At 59.7% G+C, this 19,586-nt stretch overlaps 1 protein-coding gene and 1 long non-coding RNA gene across 5 annotated transcripts in view; one reads left to right on the forward strand and one right to left on the reverse strand.

The window, feature by feature from the left end:
- The window catches only part of CBFA2T3 (CBFA2/RUNX1 partner transcriptional co-repressor 3), a 78,035-nt gene that overhangs the window by 24,986 nt on the left and 33,463 nt on the right, over positions 1 to 19,586 (reverse strand). The gene's annotated exons all lie outside the window — the stretch shown is intronic.
- On the forward strand, positions 1,431 to 4,335 carry LOC132342793 (uncharacterized). The gene is made up of 3 exons (XR_009491286.1): positions 1,431 to 1,735; positions 3,210 to 3,312; positions 3,611 to 4,335. It is a non-coding gene; the product is annotated as an uncharacterized lncRNA (long non-coding RNA).

Raw genomic sequence — 19,586 nt, forward strand, 5'->3', positions numbered from 1 at the left:
AGCTCGAATGGTCCCCCCATACCCACTCTGGGTCTGTTTCCCGACTCCTGATTCTGAAGTCATTGGGGACCCTCAGTCCCACATATGCCCCCACCCAAAATCAGGATATCCCCTGCACAAGCCCCCTTTTAGGGAGCTCTGACTTAGCAGGTCAGTGAGGGGGCCCTGGCAGCTGAACCTATGTCTAGCTTTAAGTTCTTTCACTTTTATAAGATTAACATATAAATAACAGCTCCCCAGGCGAGGGCTTGGCACGTGTCCCATGCACATCAGTGTGCCCACTGAGGGTCCCAGGCACGACTGTGACCCGGAATGCCACGCCCTGAGGGAGGATTCAATGCGTCTCCACAGGGGCCCCCATCAGGCCCATTTGTGGATGGGGAAACTGAGGCTCGGGGAGGACAAGTGTTCAGGGTCTCAGAGCCTGACAGACAGCAGGGCCTGAGCCCGGGACTCTCCAGGGGTGCCTCAAGCACCAGGCCCCACCACCACCTGGGAGATTAGAAAGTTCTGTAGCCACCTCATGCTCCCTGGGGAACATCATGTGGGCTGACCAGACATAGAAAGGGTGGCTGCCTGGGGTTTGAGGCTAGGGTGGGTTTGCTGCTCTGAGTCAGTGGGTGATGCCCTGGGTGCCCCAGCTTTGCAGCAGGTTAAGTGCGAGGACCATCTTCCCAACTCCCTGGGCTCTTCCTAGATGTTCCGGGGGAGGGGGGAAATTGGAGCAGCCTTGGCATCCCTGGGCCTCCGCTGGCCCCATCAGCAGTCAGGGGCCATGGCGTCCACAGGACCCCATGGAGAAAAAAGTGGGAGATGGGGCGGAATTGGAGAAGACATGTCTGGGCTTCTCCCTGACCAGGGTCCCTGTCAGCTCCCCTGGAGCCCGTAGAGTGCCTTGCCAGAACAGCGGCCCTTATGCTGGTGTGTGGTGGGGGGAACTCTCGGGGTGCTGGCCCCTTCCCTGTGGTCCCCTCCCCGTGTGCTCAGGGGGCAGGAGTGTGCCGGGGGCCCAGCCAGGAGTCTGACCGTCCCACAACATGGCAGGCAGCCCGGCTCTGCTCCATCTGACACACAGGAAACAGGCACAGAGAGGATGGGTGACCCGCCGAGCTCACACAGCTGACAGGGGGCTGGAGGTGGCCCAGAGTCCTACCCACCCGAGGCCTGCTGCTCCCTCATTCGCTCCTCTTTGAACTGTCCATCCCTCAATCCTGGAGGGTGGGGGCCCCCATGGTGTCCTGATGTCTGGCTGCAGTGCAGGAGCCAGAGGGTGAGAGGGGACAGCCTACTTGGTCGCAGCCCCACCACTGGCCCCGGCTCCAAGCCCTCGAGAACATTCCCAGACCTGGGCGGTGCTCCCCAGGTCCCTGGGGACCCTGCGTGTTTCCCAGACAGTGGCTCCAGTTCCCACTAAATGTCACTAACCCATCGTCAGAGGAAGCCGCTCTCCGGGGCCGGGCGGAGCCGGTGGGAAAGAACACGGAATGTGCCGGAACAAGCCACCCCATCCATCATTGTCCCTGTCCGCCTGTGTTCCCAGCCCGCCCTGCGCGGCTGAGAACTGACCACAGCCCCGCGCTCCCAGCCCTGGGGTTCTAGAACCCTCCATGGGAGGGGGCCCTTAGCATCAACACAGCCCATCCCCCACTGGTGCTGTTGCGGAATCAGGGCTCACTTTGGCCTCTCGTGGTCTGACTCTTCCTTCATCTCATCTGACCCTCACAGAAGTGGCCAGGTAGGCCCAGTACCAACAGGTAACCCTGCTCCAGGGGCAGGGCCCTGACTGTGAGCCCGGCCTCGACCTGTGCACCCCACACAGCCCCTAGCCTGCTAGGTGGCCAACAAGGAAGCCCAGGGCCCAGAGGCCACTCTCTGCGGAGTCTCGGGCTGTGACCTGTGACATGCCCAGACCCTGTTCCTGGCACTGACCTGCAGGCAGGCAGGGTTCCCCAGGCCCGTGGAGGCTTGGCAGGGAGCCCTGCACCCCAAGGAGGGGCCCTGCTCCCCGGCCCCAGTGAGCGGGTGCCCCTGGGCACACTGCCCAGCCGCAGCTTCCACAGCTGCAGGTGGGGACGAGGACAGAGCACCAGTGGCCCAGGCCCTGACGTCCTGGCCTCCGCCCCGTGCTGGGGAGCAGGCCGAGGTCCAGAAGCTCCTACCAAGGCGGGCAGAACGCTGGACTTTCCTGGAGGCAGAGGGGCGAGCTGGCCCCTAAGACACGTCACCTGAAACCATTACCGGGTGGCCCCTGCCTCTTGGCGGGCATCCTGAGTGCCCTCAGGGACTTTTGTGACTGGCCGTCCCCTCCCTGCCCTCATCTCCCACGTCTTTGTCTGAATGTGACTGTCTTCCTCAGTGAAACAGTGTGCAGGGCAGGGCCAGGCACACAGCAGGTGCTGCATAAACGCTGTGGAGTCAGGACCAAGAAGGGAGATGGCCCGTGGATGGCAGGACAGTCCCGCCTCCCAGCTCCACAGGCGCTCTTTCGCCGAGGACAGCCCCGATTCCTCTGCCCTGTACATCGGCCAGGGACTGGAGGGAACCTCCCTGGTCAGGTCAGGTGTCCCCTGGAGCCCCGTCCCCGTCCTCCAAAGGTCCGGGGGTGGGACAGCAGCGGGCTGGTGTCAGGTGTCGGGAGCGACGGCAGGCACCACCTGTCCCCGGCGCCTCCAGGCACACTCTGTCCTGCTCAGGCCAGACTCTCCCGGGAGGATCGCGGCGTCCTGGCCTGCAGACACTCTGCCCGGGGCAGGGTACAGCTGCCCGTGGGAGGTGCCCCTCTGTGAAGGCCGCACCTGGGCTTCTAGGATCCTGACCATGATCGGGGACTCCGCTGGCAGCCCTCGCCGGTCCTGGAGGAAGACGCACTACCACTGGGTTTACAGATGGGACCCCAACACTGAGAGTCGCAGAGAGCTACGGGCCTCCAGGGTCCAGAGACCACCGTGCCTCCCACAGTGTCCCAGCTCCCTGTGCGGTACTCGGGGCCTCACACAGCCTCATCCCATGTCCTCCACAATGGCCTCCAGAGCCAGCACCTTCCAGGCTCCTCCATGGGTCCAAGCCCCAGGCCAGGTGGGCATGACTGCCCACTGAAGCAGTGAGGAGATCGAGGGGGCAGAGGTCAGGCTTCCTCCAAGGCCGCAGCTCGGTGAGGCTGCAGAGCCCTGACTACAGATTTCCTCTTTTCTCCCACTCTTTCTTCCAAGACCTTCTATTACAGCACTGCCATGAGCCCCAGAGCCCCCTCCTAATTACGACAGCTCCGGAACCTCCAGAAGCCCAATGCCACATTTGTGGAAGAGACAGAAGGTGGGTGTGTCTGAGGGGATTCAGGCCTCACAGCGCTCAGGGAGGGGCAGCTTCAGGGCATCCCTCCTGGGCAGGACCCGCTGGAAGACACCCCCACATGTCAGGGGTGGACCCTGTGGGGCCCTTGGACCCCAGCGCAGTGCGCTCCAGCATGGGCGTGGTCCCCTGGCAGTGACAGCACGTGGAGGCAGGAGCCGGCTCCCCTGGCTCGCAGATGGCCCTCCTGAGCTCTGAGCGTCAATGGGATCCTCCTGCGTCCACGTGAGGGGTGGACATTGTTCTTCTCATGTGGTCCCAGGCAGGTTTCTGGCGGTGTAACTGTTGGGCCAACCTTGGAAGTCATGAGCAACACAGCAGATGTGGGTAGTGCAGCAAGTCTTTCCTGAAGGCCAGCCCAGCCCAAGTACCTCCCTACACTGCCTCCACCCCTACCCCCGGTGACAGATTCACCTCCTCTGAGCCACTGACCACCGCACACTGCACACCAGCCACTGCAGGGCCTGGGCAAGGTGGGACAGGTCCACTGCCAGCACACAGGGGCTAGCAGGAGGCGGGGCAGATATTTTGGGGGGCATCTGAGCCTCCATATCGCTGCTTGGGGAGCTTCTGCCCCCAGAATACCCTCCCTTCCCCTCAAGGCTTCTTGGAGGGTAGATGGGGACTTGTACTCCTGGACCCTGGGGATCTGGAGCAAGCCAGGCAATCTCCCCAACCAAGGGCCAAATTCCTGGGGCAAGGAGGGGCACGGACTCTCCTGGAGCCTCCCAGTGGGTGTGTTGGGGATGGAGGGAAAAACCAGGCATGCACCCCAGGAAGCAGCCATGACTCAGAAGGGACGGACAGGGCTCCCAGGCTGAGGCAGAGGGACTCAGGGAGCCCTGAGGACATGGGGTTGACCCCCCACATCAAGATGGGTGGGTCTGGCCAGGAGGCTGACCCCTCCCTCAGCCTCCAAGGCCAAGGTCAGGGATGGCTTGTCTTTGATCCCCAATGCTCTGCAAAGCAATGAGAATTTTCAGGGGGGCCACAGCCCTAACGAGTTCCAGGCGCTGGAACTTGGACCGCTGCCCACATCTGGTTTCAATCAGCCTCCGCCGCCTGATGAATCAGTGATAATACACACAAGGATTAGTGTTTCCCTCCCTTGGTCCAGGCGGCCCTCCCACCCCCACGAGTGCTCCAGCCACGTCCCCTGGATCCTCTGCCCAGCCCTTCCCAGTCCTGGGGTCTGACCGGGCTGCTGTTCCTCTGCCTGTTAACGCTGTGACCCTTCCCACTACACAGTGCTAGGCCTCTCTGGTCCTCCTTCCCCCAGGGACCCCATGATCCCCTGGGCCTGCGGGTGACAACACCAAGGATGCTGGTTGCCGTGGCAACATCACTGGACCAAAAGCCAGGAAACCTGCTCTGTGACAGACTGTGAACTGGGGAAATCACCCCAGCATGGCCCAAGCCTCAGTATACCCACTGATAAAATGGGCCCGTAACTCCTGCTTCTCAAGGTTGGGGGCAGGTGACGGGGGTAGTCTTAGACAAAGGACCAGAAGGGGAAAGGCCACCATGGTGCCCATGACACAGAGCTTCTGACTGGCCTCCCTCCACCCTATCTCAGCCTCTTGGCCTGAATGTCACTGACTTTTCTACCCAGGACTCAGTTTTGTCACCTGTGAGATGGGGACAAGAGCAGAGCCCCTGCAGTGGCACAGAGGGATGGGACAAGCCAGCGAGAGGCTCCTCTGAAAGACCTGGGTGCTGAGCGGGGCCCAGCTCTGATTGAGATGGGCTGCCTTCTGCCGGGAGTGGTGTATATGCCTGGGTGCTGAGACCTCCTCATTCTGATAAAGCCCAGACAAGTAAGACCTGGGTTACAGACAGGGAACTGAGGCTCACAAGATGCAAGCCTGGGTCACACGGCTGTCACGTGGCAGCTCCCATGCGTGTCCAGCATTCTGGCTGACCCACTGCTGGGCTCAGGCAGGGTCATCACTGTGGACCCTCAGAGCCTGGCCAGAAGGGTGGCCGGGAGGGTCCACAAGAGGATGTCCTGCAGCACAGGGAAGACCCTCGCAGCCCCAGAGGGGACATCGCGGTGGCTGGGCTGCCCCCTGTACCAGGAGCGGATTGCGAATCTCGCCAGTGCTGGGAGGGAGCCACCCTCCTGGACAGGAAGGTCCCTACCATCGAGATGCCACCGAGGTGCGGTGAAAGTGAGCCAGACCCAGTCTCACCACCATCCTCCAGCCCAGGGTCCCCTCAGAAAGGGCCCATACTCTCCTGACCTGACTGTGCCTCCAGTCTGGGAGGCCCGGCTAGACTCTCCCGGGCGGGCTTGGGGCGTCTCCACCTGCTGGGATGCTCCCCTGTGCTCCACAAGGTTGTTCCCTCCTCACTCAGGATCGAGCCCAAATGTCCCCCCTCAGAGGACCCCTGCCCTTCCCACTGCATCACCCACTTAATTTCTTGGGGAGCACTTGTCAGCACCTGCCATCGCGGTCTGTGTGGGTCCTGTCTCCCCGAGGACATGGGCCTTGTCTTTCTGTGCACTGCGAAGTCCAGACCAGCGCCGACACCTGGTGGTCATCGAGACGCTGCATGCAGGTGTGCTGACCGGCCTGTGAGAAACCCAGAGAGGCCCCGCCTGCCCCTGTGCCGTCTGGGACCCTGGCCTGTTGCCTTGGAGGCTGTGGCGGGAGCCTGGGCAGAGCTTGGGTCAGGAGCTGCCCCCTGCCCGGTGGCCTCAGTGGGCAGCTCCCCCATGTGTAGGGCGTGGGGACCAAGGAGCTACTCTGAGCCTACCCATCATCAGTAAAGTTCGGTTATGGCGGATTAAGATATCCTTCACCTGGGGGTGGATGCATCACAAAATGGCCTCAGTTCTCCTCCCCAACCACATACACCCCTTCTAATGTGACTGCAGCTCTTCCCGCCCAGCTGCTGTTGCTGCTGCTAAGTCACTTCAATAGTGTCTGACTCTGTGTGACCCCATAGACTGCAGCCCACCAGGCTCCCCTGTCCCTGGGATTCTCCAGGCAAGAACACTGGAGTGGGTTGCCATTTCCTTCTCCAATGCATGAAAGTGAAAAGTGAAAGTGAAGTCGCTCAGTCGTGTCCGACCCTCAGTGACCCCATGGACTGTGGCCTTCCAGGCTCCTCCGTCCATGGGATTTTCCAGGCAAGAGTACTGGAGTGGGGTGCCATTGCTTTCTCTGCTTCCCACTCAGAAATGGGCTCAATTCCCTGCCCTTGGATCCGGGCTGGCCAGGGACTTGCTCTGGCCATTAGGATGAGGCAGGATGATGGCAGTCAGCTCTGAGCTGGACATGAGGCAGTCAGTACCTCTGGCTGTCCTGCTGAGCCTGCTGAATGGGAAAGCTCACTTGGGCGAGTTGGCCCAGCTGCCCTAGCTAGGGATCCAGGAGTGTGAGGGCCCGGCCACACTCAGCAGAGCTGCCGACCTCAACCCAAGAGCAAGCCCTGCTGGGACTGCCCAGATGAGCCACCCAGTGGGACCCTATGGAGCCTGAAATCACGTGGTGGGTACCTTCACTTTGGAAACTGCTTTTCAGCACCCACCAGCCTGAAATATTGTGCACCCATGGCTCAGTGATTTGCTCTGAGGCAGGGAATCAACAGAAGAGCAAAGAGCCCAGCATCGGCAGCAAAGGATAAGAATACTCACTGGCCACTGTCACAGAGGTCCATTAGGAGGTCAAGGGGCAGATCCACACAGCAGAATACTACACAGCAAGGAAAAAGCACACACACAACCCCACACACCAATTTGTCAAATGTCACCAACATGTGGCTGAGTGAATGACACCAGACCCCAGAGAGGATGGGCCACATGCCTCTACTTACGGGCATTACAGTCAAGGTGGTGGGCCCACGACCGGCAGTGACCCGGGAGAGGGGCTCAGGGCCTGGGGCAGGTCAGGGAATGCTGTCTGTTAACCTGCACACTCTGAACCTTCATGCACACAACACTTTTCTGTGTGATGTGTTGTACTTCAAATAAAGAAAAATCAAAAGAAGTAGAAACACATGTAACTCCATCTTGCAAATGAACATACGTGCAGAAAATGACAAGAAATGAAAGGTGACCACAGCTCCTGGTAGAAGGCCGGTCAGAGCCATTATGTCTGTGCCTGTGTTTGCAGAAGGGGTCTGAGGGTTTGGTTGGGCCGAGAAGCCCAGAGCTGCAGCCACGTACAGACGCTCCAAACGAGTGGGGCAGGGGTGGGACTTCCTTCTCAGACGAGCTGGGATGGTCATGGAGCTGGGTCCGGGATGCCCTGGTGCTGAGCAGAGTTCCGAGGTGGGGAGGGTGGAGCGCGCTTAGCGGCTGGAATGGAAACCCTCCCTGCTCTCTGCCGGCCGCAAACGTGATCCAGATGTCCCCTGCTCGCCCCGCGGCTGGCGCACGGAGGGAGCACATTCCTCACCCAGCTGCTGGGGCTACGCTGCCAAGAGCAGCTCCCGAGAGCTGGCGGGGGGCGGGGGGCACCCACCATCTGGGCCGCCTGCCGTGTGTGTGTGTGTGGGGTACCAGTGGAGGGGAGGGCCGCCCTCTCCCAGCACCTGGGACCAGCACTCTGGGGCCCTCTCCTGTTCCCCCATGCACACCTGCCACCAAGGGGGCGTGGCTCAGCTGCAGGCTGGCACACCCAGCGAGTGTGAATGGGCTGTGACAAGAAACATGGTGGACCCTGGGTGGGCTTGAGGGGTGTGGGCATGTGGACAGAGAGAGTCACGAGTGACTGAGCGGAGGTGGGTGGATGGTGGATGGGTAGGTGGATGAGTTGGGGGGGTTGCATCCTGACCAAAGCATGACACAGAGCCCCCTCCTGGAGCTCAGTGGTGGGTACACAGGCCAGCCCAGGAAGTCGAGTAGTAGTGGGAAAAACCCAGCTTTGGGGTCTGGCAGGCCTGAGTCCAGCCGCAGCCTCATCACTCGGGTGGCCTTGGCCAGGCTTCCTCCTCTGAGTCTCCTCAACTGTACACTCGGGCTGACGTCACTGTCAGGATCAGGCCAGTGCCTGTTAAGCCAGCTCTCTGCTTTGCTCACATACACACCTGGCAGGGACGTGAGGGGCGGGGGACCCTGAGACCCCAGGAGGCGCCCCAGCAGATGGGGGTTGGGGGGAGGTCCTCCTAGAGCCAAGGACCACCTACAGTTAGTCTGAACAGAAGACATGTCCCCCGAGGGGTTGTGGCAACATGGGGCAGAGTGTGGGCAAGCGCATTTCCTGGGGGAGGGGTGCGACCCCAAAAAAGACCACAGGAGCCCCTGGAATACAAGATGATCCAATATGTACAGAGTGTCTCTAGAAGGAAAAAGAAACAGCCCCTGGAGAGGGGCAGCAGGACCCCCTCCTCTCGGCCTGCCTCTTGTACCAGCAGCACTTCTAAAGTAATTCCTGATTTATTGTTAAACTGCCTGCTGCCCACCAGCACTGTGCCCACCCCAACTCTGACCAAGACAGACAACTACAAAGTTTCACTTAACAGATACACTCATCCAGATCACTTGTTTTCAAGAAGGAATTGACAAAACTCAAGGAACTGCTCGGCCAGGACGCCTCTGAGGCCAGTCAGTGCTCAGATTCGCATGAAGCAGAAAGTCCCGCGTCAGCGCTCACACATCTGGATCAGGTGCTCCGGAGTCAGGGAGCCTCCCGAGAGGAGGAGAACCTGCACTTGTGTGCACGCCTGAAGCCAGGAAGGGCGTCTAGCAGAGGCACAGCTTGGGGAAGTCGGGGCAGCGGGAACTCTGTGCACGAAGGTGGGCAGCGATCGGGGAGGCTGGGGGCTCTGGAGACCCAGGCCGCATGGTTAGGGGTTCCCCTGCTGGCATCGAGGCGCCACGGAAGGCTGACCTGAGTCCCAGAGCATGTTCATTGTTGGAAAGCATGCAGACTTGCTGCATGTCACCTTGAACTCCCAGAGGAATGTTGCCAAAATATAAACTCATTGCGCTGCCCCTGCGAACACTAAGCAGTATTTAGGGCTGGTGGTTCATCCCACATGCACACCCCTCTGAGCGCATCCCTGAGAGCGAGATGATCCTCCCACCAGCTCCAAGCCACAGAACCGCCACCCTCGGTACACACGGCCTGTGAAGGCCCCGATGACCCATGATGGGAGACATCAATGCAGGATGCTGCCCCCAAGCTGGAGGGACCCCAAGTGGTGAGAGGCACCAGCTGGAGCAGGTTTGAGGTTGGGGCTGAGTAGGTGGTCTGGGCAGGCTTTGCTCAGGGGACCAGGGGCGTCTCCGATTCTCACGCCCCGCTTTCATAAGGATGACATGAGAGCTGGTTTGGCTCAGCTGTGATGAGTGTCAGCCTGACGTGGTGTGTCTTGGTGCCCACTGCGGGACCCCCGTGGATCTGGCGAGATGCCCAGAGACACCCAACCCCTCTTCTATGCTCTCAGTTCCTGGACATGGAAGGCCCTGCCCAGGGCCCTCCCAACCCGCATACCCAGGGACCAAAACTGGCCCAGGAGAGACTTCATCGCTGCAGGGCCCCAGACCCTCCCATCCTCCTGCCTCTGTCTTCATGGGCGAGGCTGGGGCCCCTGAAAAACTTGTGCTTCTTTTGGCAGAGAACGTGGTAAAGGTGGGAGGGGAGGCTGTACGGATGTTTACATTTATGTCATTGTCATAATTGTAGTCAAAGCTCACAACACTGGGGAGACCATCACTGCCTCCCTTCCCAGATGCTCAGAGAGGTTGAGGTCTGCACCTGAGGTCACACAGCACTGGTGCAGGCTGGAAGCTCCTGAGAATACCACTGGCACCTCTGGCTGCAGCAACTCTGTCTGCTGCTCACCTCAGATACCTGCGGTTACTCTTATGACTGAATCACAGCCATGCCAGAGAGGCCTGGCAGTGTGGAAGGAGAACACTAAGCCCCAGCCTCTCTAGTGTCCTGGGTGCGGAGCTCTGGGTGCCAAGCTCTGGGTGCCATCTTCCCAGGGCCCTTCTCCCAGAAGGATTCCAAACAATCCATATTCCCAGGAACCATCGAAATGTTCCAGAAATTCCAATCGTATGTCACCCCAATGGCACGGCCCAGACCCTCCCCTGCAGGGGAGGCCAGGAGCCTCTGGGGTCCCACGTTTTCTGGGACCCTGGGGTCCCAGACCTCTGGGGTCTGCCCGTTTTCACTGCAGAGAGCTATCTGTACGTTTGTTGAGTTCCACGGGCCATGTGCTTCACCCGCGTCACCTCACACAACTCCTGGAACCCCACTATTTCCTACTTTCAGAGTCAGCGACATGTCCCGTGGTGAGCATGGCAGCTGGCCCAGCTTGGGGTTTTAGTCACGCGGGAAAGGCATGTTCCCAACCGCCCAGCCCCCACCCATGGTAACCACTGTTGACGGGTCTATGGACCCCTCTAGATATTTCCGTGTGAATATAACCCTCGGTACGTGTACTCGCAAGGAAGGGGCAGCCACGACGCATACCTGTCAGCTCTACAAGCTGCGAGTTTTTCCGACGAGACCTGGAAGCTGTGTGCTCAGTCCAGCCTCAGGTTCCTCATCTGTGAAATGGGGAGATGAGCCCCACCCCCCCAGGGTTAATAGGAGCTGGAGAGTAATAACCAGCATACACAGCAGCCAGGCATACAGCAAGTGCCAAATGAGTGCCAATCTATAGACAGGAGTCACTCTGAGCACTCGCTTCTTGGAGGTCCTCCTTGGAGCCCTCTAAGGCTGACTCTGCTCTTCCACCCAGGGACATCCCCTAAAATGGCCAAAGGGTTGGACTCCGGGAAGACAGGGGCTGCTGGCCGGACACCACAGTCCCCAAGCTGGCCACGTGATGGAGGAACATGGAGCTGCCACAAATGCAGGTGGAAAGGAAGCCCCCCTCCCTGCCCAGAGGAGCCCCTGGCTTGGCTGGACAGGGTCCCCTGCTATTTCCCAGCCCTGCCTCCCATCCTGCTGGGTGGTCTCCCCGGCCTTGGCCCACCCACCCAGGAGGTCAGAGCCCCCTTGGGCCCTGGGGATGACACCACAGCAACCCCCTGGAGAGGCATCCCTCTAAGCTGGTGTCCCCACAACCTGGGAACAACCTCCTTCCTCTGGATATAAGGCAAACAGAGTCCTCTGGAAGCAAACCTTTTAAGCAGATGTTTCCTCTTGGCACGCACCTCCGGGCGGGGCCTACTGCTCTCACATGGAGGCACAGGGGAGACCGAGTGATTTCAATTCTTCTTTTTAGGAAGGGGGAGGAAAATATTTTAAAAAATGTGTTTTACAAGCCTGCTTTTGCCATTGTTTATGTAAACAGGTAAATTGTTTCCTGCCTCAATTAAAAACATCTGCCACATAAATGAATACCAATTAACTCATCCTGTTTTTAATTACTCTGTTAATTACACGCAGGCAGCAGAAAGGATGGCTGGGAGTAGGCGAAGTCGAGTGCACGCCCTCCCCCCAGTTGGCAAGGATCCGGACTGTGTCTGGCTCCTGGTGGATGAGGGTGGCAGGGAGGTGGTGGCGCGGTGCCAGCCGGGATTCCCTGATCTGGGGCTGCCGGGTGGGCACCTCCTCCAAGGGCCCTGGATGGGGGCCGGCCAGGGCTCCCAGCTCACTCTAGGGAGTGAGGAGCCCCCTCCTGCAGGCCCTTCTGCCCTCCCCCTTCCCACTCTCACCTCCTCCAGCCACTCTCCTCCCATCACTGGAGAGGAAGGAAGGGCCTTAAGGGGGCCCGTCATGTCTTGGCCATATTTGTTGGGGGAAAGGGGGCAGCTGGAGATGGAGGCCTGCACCCCCTCCAGGAAGGCCTGCCTGGGGCTGGGGGAGGGGAATACTGCTCTGACAAATGCTGCCTGGTGGCACCCTGAGCACCAGGACTGGGAGCCACCCCCGGAGCACCCCTCGCCGACCCATCACCCACTCTCCTTGTCCATAGCCTTCACCATGGTTTGTAATTTCTCTCCCCTCTCCTGCTTGCTTCCCTGAACCCGGCCCAGGGCAGGCAGGCAGGAGGCGCCCGAACATAAGTCTCTGAGTGAACCTTATCCAGGGGTGCTCACAGAGGAGGTGTCATTATTCCTATAGATGGGGTTGGCTTGGGAGAGGACCCTCTGAAGTGTCACATGGTTGCACCAGCCTTCATGAGGGGCTGGACTTGAACCCAGCAGGAGCCCTACTTCCAGGATGCGTTTACTGCACTGTCAACATCACCAAGGCCAAGCTAGGAGTCATGCTGTCTCCAGGGGCTGGAGCTGCTGGGCCCTGGGGTGCCCCCTCCCCCACCTCCCACAGATGCTCTCCCCACCCCCTCCCAGGTTACACGGCTTACAGAAGCAGAGGTGGTCAGAGCTGGCTGGCCCTCACAGTTGCCCAGCTGGTGTGGTTGGTGGGTTTCCACTTGGCCCATCAGAGGTAGGCAGCAGAGCATCTCTGTGAGAATGATGCCACTGCCTGAGGTGGGCTCAAAGGGAAAGGTGTGCCTGACATTGATTGGTGATGTCTGCCACAGCCATTGGAGTGTGCAGATTGACTCGCCATGTCTGCCAGTCGCATCACATATGGAGTAATAGGGAGGTACCAGGATCCAGTCCACTTTCACAAACAGTGCTCCAGAACAGAGAACAGTCTGCCTCTCCTACTGCCTGTGGGCACCTGCTCAGGGGGCTGCCTGCACCAGCCTTCACTAAGACATGGGTCAACAGTCCACAGATGGACAGGCCAGAGTCCAGGGGCCAACCCCTTCCAGGCCAGGTCCCAGCTCACAGTCCCCACCCAGAATCCTGTCCCAACCTTGGAGCAGGGCTGGGGAACAGCAAGTACCAAGTGATCCACAGTTTATTAGCCCATTTAATCCTTCCAACAGCCCCATGAGGCTTTTCTGTTATTTAATAGTAACAGTGAAATGTAAAACATGTTATTACACCCATGTTACAGGTGGAACAACTCACAGGTTCAGTAACTGCAGGGCGCATGGCTGGAAAGGGCAGGGCTGTGAGTCTGACCCCATCGTGCAGACATGCACAGGTCTGGCCTGAATTCACCCTGCTGCCTGGACCCAACCCACTCCCTCCAGATTTCCAGTCTCCCAGACAAGCGACCAGGGGCAGGCATAGCCTCCAGGTTTGAGTTGGGCATTGTCCAGTTTCTGGCCATAGGCTGTGAGCAAGTGCCTCCACTTGGCTTGGTCTCAGCATTTTCCCCTGGAAGACGGGGGACGCTCACCCTGCCTCGCAGCACTGGCATGAGCATACTGGGGCTTTCCTGCCAGCCTCTCTGCCCACCGCTCCCCTCCTGCCTCTCCTTCCAGGCAAGCCACCAGGCTGAACACCAGCATGTAGCTGGGCAGTCTCCTGAGCTGCTAGAGGCCGAGGCCAGCGTGGGTCAGGGCCTGCCCTGCAGGCTGTTGGGGAGCCTGCACCTCAGCCTTGCCCGGTGGGGGTCCCTTTCAACATCCATCAGTCATCCAGATACTGGGCCATTCTCTCTGGGGCCTTTTAGCCACTTTCAGCCATAAGACATGTCTAATAGTAGCTCCTGCAGCGTGCTGGGCAGCTGGGACTGGTGTGGGGAGCCGCGTGCTGGCCCACCTGACCACGTCTCCACACCTGGGGCTCACTGAGGAGCAGCCAGGAGCAAAGCCAGCTCCAGGGCTCCTTGGCAGCCCCTGTGTGGTTGAGAGGGCCCGCCAAGCTGTGGGGAGGAGCCCAGACTCACCGGTCAGGAGTTCAGAATGGTGGTGGCCACAGGAAAAGGGCCACAGGAAGAGGGCCACAGGAATCCTCGGGTACAGCCCCCAACCCAGGTCTGTGGCAAGGGCACACAATGACCAGAGTCAAGGGCAGGGACTCTGCACCCCAGAGGCTGTATCTTCCCAGGGAGGGCTGCACTTCAGAGTTTAAACCTTAGTGACCTCCTCTCTGTGCGAATGGAAGACCCACCCCCTCAGAGGTGACAAAGGCCGTGTGTGGCAGTTATAACAAGGGGCTGTCCCGCAGAAACCAGAAACCACCAGCCAGCTCACTGGTCAATCAAGTCCAAGGTTCAGAGTGTCCACATGCAACACCAGCCCCAAGGGGGAATCACTGTGCCACTTCTGAGGGGCACAGAGAGAGCGGGAGCCAGCCCGGGGTCACACAGCAGTGGAATCACACAGCGGCAGCCTCACCCGCCAGCCCTCAGCCCTGACCCGGAGAACAGGCTGTGTCCCTGGTGGACAGAGGGTCTGTTTCCAGCCCCTCCTCCCCGCCTTGGACGGCCCAAGGCAGGCAGATGGGCCGGCGCTGGTGCAGCCGCGGTGGCAGCTGCTCTGGGGGAGGCGAGCGGGAAGCCGGCTCCATGCCTCCCTCCCCGGCGGAACCTTCTGGATGTTTTGACTCATTCCACCACATGGTCTCCCAGAACCCCAAGGAGATCTGGGGGTGGGGCCCTGCTGAGTCAAAACAGCCTTGGGGGTTTTTGGCAGAGGGGCGTGGCATCCTCCTGCTCTGCCTGGAGTCTCCCCTCTTGTCTCTGAGAAAGCTCCAAGGCCATCTCCCCATTTGACAGCAGGGAAAACCGAGGCCACTGCTGGCGCCTGGGGTTTCCCTTCTGACCCAGGGAGGCTCCGTCAGGCCTGTCCTGAGCCCTGGGGCACACGTGGAGTCCACAGCACTTCATCCAGGGCTGCACCTCATCTCCCGTGTTCCCCTGGGGGGAATCTTCCCAAGGCATAGAAATGGGGAGACCATGGTGGCTTCAGAGGCCGCGGGGAGTGCCCAAAGTCACATGACACCTTCTGCCTGGTCAGTGTGAACATTTTCACAGGGATATTTATTGTAAAACAGAACGACAAAGGAGGTCCTGGTGCCTTGGATGGAAAATCTCTCCGTGTCCAGAGGCCTCACCCCAACCACACCCATAGGCTGTGGGCGGCCTCTGCGTGCCTAGTAGTGGAGAAGGGTGTGCGGGACTCGCTTGCTCCTCTTTGACCAGGGATACCCCACGGCGGTGCAGGTGTGTGAGCTCAGGCAGTTCAGACTTGCAACTCTCCAGCACAGCAAGCTTCCAGGGAGCCAGCAGGCTTGACCCGAGCGGCAACCAGGCTCAGTTGTGGGCTATTCCAGCTCCACCCCCTTGGTTGCCAAACCCCTCAGGATGCCCATGGGGCCTCCTAGTCTCTGAAATGTCCATCTTCTGACCCTCTCCAGGCAGCACAGGGTTCAGGGAATAAGCGACTCTCCTTCCTCTCCTCCCGCATGAGGGACCCCCGAGGCCTCGGGACAGATGGAGCTGGAGCACCGGTGGTCAGCTCAATCAGGAGGGTGGAGTGAGCGCCAAGCCCACCAGTGGTGGAACCACATAATAGCCGGCAGAACGGCAGGACCGGTTTTGGGTCCCTCACCCTGGGCTCCCACACAAAGGCTTTGGCTGCTGGCCACAAAGGCACAGCTCCGGGCGGAGATCTCCCCCAGGGACAAACTGGCCACTGCCGTGCAGTCGTGAGGAGGCATCAGGCAGACCCCCAGGGGAAGCCAGGATGCCTGCTGGATCAGCTCTACGAGTCTTCAGTGCAAACCCCTGGTGCACAGGAAATGCACGATGTTTTCATGCCTTAGTATTTATGCCACCACCTCCACCAGCTGAAGCCCTCAATGCCCACAGGCAGCTCCCAGGCCATCCTCCATCCCCTTGCCCTCCTCCCTTGTGCTTCTCCTCTCCACCTGCAAGGCCGCCTTGCTGGCCCGCAAATGTGCCAGGCGTGCTCCTGCCCCAGGGCCTTTGCACTGGCTGTCCCCTATGCTAGAGGGCTGTGCCCTGGTGGCCCCCTGGCTGCCTCCCTTCCAGGCCTCAGCTCAATGTCACCTACTCAGAAAAGCTGCATCTGGCAAGGACAGGCCCCACCTCCCAGACCCAGGCCCTGTCCATTCCTTGTTTCCTTCGTTTATTGTCCATCTCTCCCCAAACAGAGTAGCAGCCACACGAGGGCGGGTCCATCTGCTGGATTCCGGAATAGCGGCCGACACATGGCAGGCCCTCAGTCGCTATTTGTCAAAGGAACAAGCGCCTAAACCAACTACGTTCTCATCAACAGTTTATCTCATCTAAGTGTCACCCAGCTCTGAGCTGGTGCCTCACAGCCGCTGGGCATGCACTGTGCCAGGCAGCAGTGACTCCTACCCTGGGGTCAGCCTCCTGGGCTTCATCCGGGAAGGAAACAACAGTTGGAAAGGAGGGTCATCCTGGGAGGGGCACCCATGGGCAGATGTGAGTGGTGTGGGGGCGTGGCCAGTGCCTCTGGAGTCAGAATGCAGGTCCCCCAGGCCCTGTGCAGCTGAGGGTCGTGTGGCTTCCATCAGTCCCACCCCACCCCCACCAGCAGGGAGCTCAGAGGAAGAGCGAGGAACTGAATTTCTGCCATACATCGAGAGCTACATGGTCTTCTGATGTGCAGAAAAATGGAAAATGATTATTTCACATACCCTCACCAGCGCCTGGGTATTCGAATTCTGGCCTGTGTCCAGACAGGCTGGGGGAGGGGCAGGTCCACCTATCCTTCTCCAGGGACCTCCCTACCTGGTCCCCTGGCCCCCCATGAGGTGACAGCTGGGATGCCCAGGGGGACAACAGCTGTGTCAGCTGATGGGGGATGGGCACACCACCAGGTGCCAACCTGGTTCCGTCCAGGCTCAGCGGTGACCCCAAAGCCTCGGTTTCCCTGGCATGCTGGGAAGGAAACACCTAATTTCTTAGCGGCTCCACGGGGGTGGGAGAAACGTCTCAACTTGGGAGACTGAAGCAAAGGTGACCCAGGGTGACCTCCACTGCCCTCCCCTCCTCTGCCCCAGACCAGTTCTGTGGGGTCTCCTTTCCCAGGGGCCTGTCCTGACCCCTCCACCCTGAAGCCTTCCATAATTCTTCCTGCAGGACCGGGGCTCCGGCCCCACCACACGGGCTCCTCATGCACGAGGAGTTCCCAGTCCTGGGCAGCCAGATGGAGGGGCAGAATCTGACAGCCGGCACCTGGTGGTCTGTGCCGTGGAGTTTGGGGTGTCCTGGCCACGGCAGTCAGGGCTGTGCCCTCTCCTGTCTCCGAGCTGCCCATGGAGTGGGCCCTCAAGGAGCTTTTGTTTGCGAGTGAGTGGGGTCAGGTTTCAGCGAATGGCCCTGCAGAACCCTGGCCACCTCCTCTGTGCTCCCATGAGGGCACAACCCTGGCTGCCTCCCTATATGCCCTCACATAGGCAGGACCCTGGCTGTCCATCCCTCCGTGCCCCTACGAAGGCAGGATGCACGACCCGACTCCAGGGCTGGAGAGCAGATGAGATAGCTGTTTGTGGAACCAAATACAGCGACAGCTTGCAGGCAGGCGGGCCCTGCTGTTCAAACAGCACTCTCCCAGCACCCAGCGAGGGCGTCCCTGCAGCCGTGACCCTGGCATCACTGCCTGGAGATGGGGCGCTCACAGGTGACACACGTTCCTGCCCGCCCCGGGCCTCCTGTGTGTCAGGTGCCTGCCTGGGCTCTGAGGCAGCAGGGCCAACAGACAGCAGTCTTGCCCTCACAGAGCTGACCTTCTGGGGAGGAAATGTGGTAATGTGCAAAGAAGAGGGGGCGCTGAGGGCTGTGGGGACACGGGTGGGGGTGGGGATGGGGGGCACTCAGAGCAGAGGGGACTTCTAGGTGGGTTGGAGCAGTATGGTGGGAGCCATGTGGATGTGGGGCGGGACACACAGGCAGAGGGACCCTCCAGTCCCTGGGGTGCTGGGGACGCAGCAAGGCAGGTGGGTCAGGATGAACAGTTAGGGGGAGGGCTATGTGGTCTTGAAGTCACTGGCAATCTGCCTCTGTCCCTGGAGGGGGCCTCTCTGGTTGACACATGGTGGCCCCAAACTACTTCCTCTGAGTTTGGGAGGGTGGGGAGAATGAAACCAGAGAACAGGTGCAGAATCTTGTTCATGCCAAGGACCTGGGACGCGGGTGCCAGGGAGATTCAGTAAGTGTTTGTAGAACCAAACACAAGGACAGCTTGTAGGCAGACGAGCCCTGCTGTCCCAACCACCCTCAGGCTCCTGGCAGGGCGTCCTGCCAGCCAGTGACTTGGACAACTGCATGCTCCCCACCCCCACCTCCAGGCAAGGGTGTGGTCACCTGTGGAAGGGGTGAGCTGACCCAGGGACGTGATGCAGGGAAGCCAGGTGACCAGGGCAGGAGGCTTTTCATGTGAATTCATTCCTTGAAACCCGGAGGACAGTGACCTAAACTGATGACCGCTCAGCACAGCAGATGCTGTCCCAGGAGTGACCCCAAGAGAACTGAAAACACACACCCACCCAAGAAGGTGCTTGGGAAGGTTCACTCCAGATCATCCACTCTCACCAAAGGTGAAGTGGCCCAGCGTCCATTGACTGATGATGGACACACAAAATGTGCAGATCTGAGTCACTGAATCTCAGTCATTAAAAAGAAGGAGAGCAGTGACACATGTGACAACATGGACGGACCTCAGAAACATGGGACCAGCCTGCGGCAGCGCTAACTACAAGGGTCCTGCCCGTCTTCCCAGGCGTGGTGATCTGTTCACCTGGGGGCCCCACCTGACAAGCGGGCAGGACAGCTTCTCCCTTGCTGACCCCAATCCAGCTGGGCTGGCAGGCCCAGGAAGGAAGATGGTGAGGACAAGCCCTACCGGTTGGTGACCCGCTACCTTCCAAGGCATGCCCCACATCCAGATGTGCACCCTTCAGAGGCCAAGAGGAACCTTAAGATGGTCTCCCCTAATAAAGTCCTGAACCAGGAGTCTAACTGGGATGATGTTCTGTGTAATGTGAGGATTATTAGCCAGAAAGAGGTCCGGGCGGCAATGAAGGGACCTCAGCCACTTTTAGACTCAGAGAAAAGCCTCCTGAACGCAGGGTCAGGCCCAGGACCTCATGACCACCCCGACCTGTCCCCTCCACTCTGAAGCCCCCAGGACCATGCTGATCAGCAGGGCCAGGAGCTGTGCTGGTACCTTACCAGGGATTGAATGATTACGATTGTGGAGATTTCAAAAAGGAGTTTTCACATTAACAGAGAGGAAACCGAGGCTCCAAGAAACCACACAATGTACTGCAGCTGGGGGTGAGCCTGTGGGCCGAGATTCCACCTGGGTGCCTGACACCCAAATGAGGCTCTCCTATGACAAAGCCACACAGGTGTGAAGTTACAGGCATCCTGGGAAAGTCCTTATAGATGGTAGTGACAGGCATCCTGGGACAATCCATGCAGATGGTGACAAGTGTCCTGGGACAGTCCTTACCTGTGTGC

Source organism: Bos taurus, chromosome 18 (genome assembly GCF_002263795.3).
Source record: "Bos taurus isolate L1 Dominette 01449 registration number 42190680 breed Hereford chromosome 18, ARS-UCD2.0, whole genome shotgun sequence".
In the NCBI taxonomy this organism is placed as follows: domain Eukaryota; kingdom Metazoa; phylum Chordata; class Mammalia; order Artiodactyla; family Bovidae; genus Bos; species Bos taurus.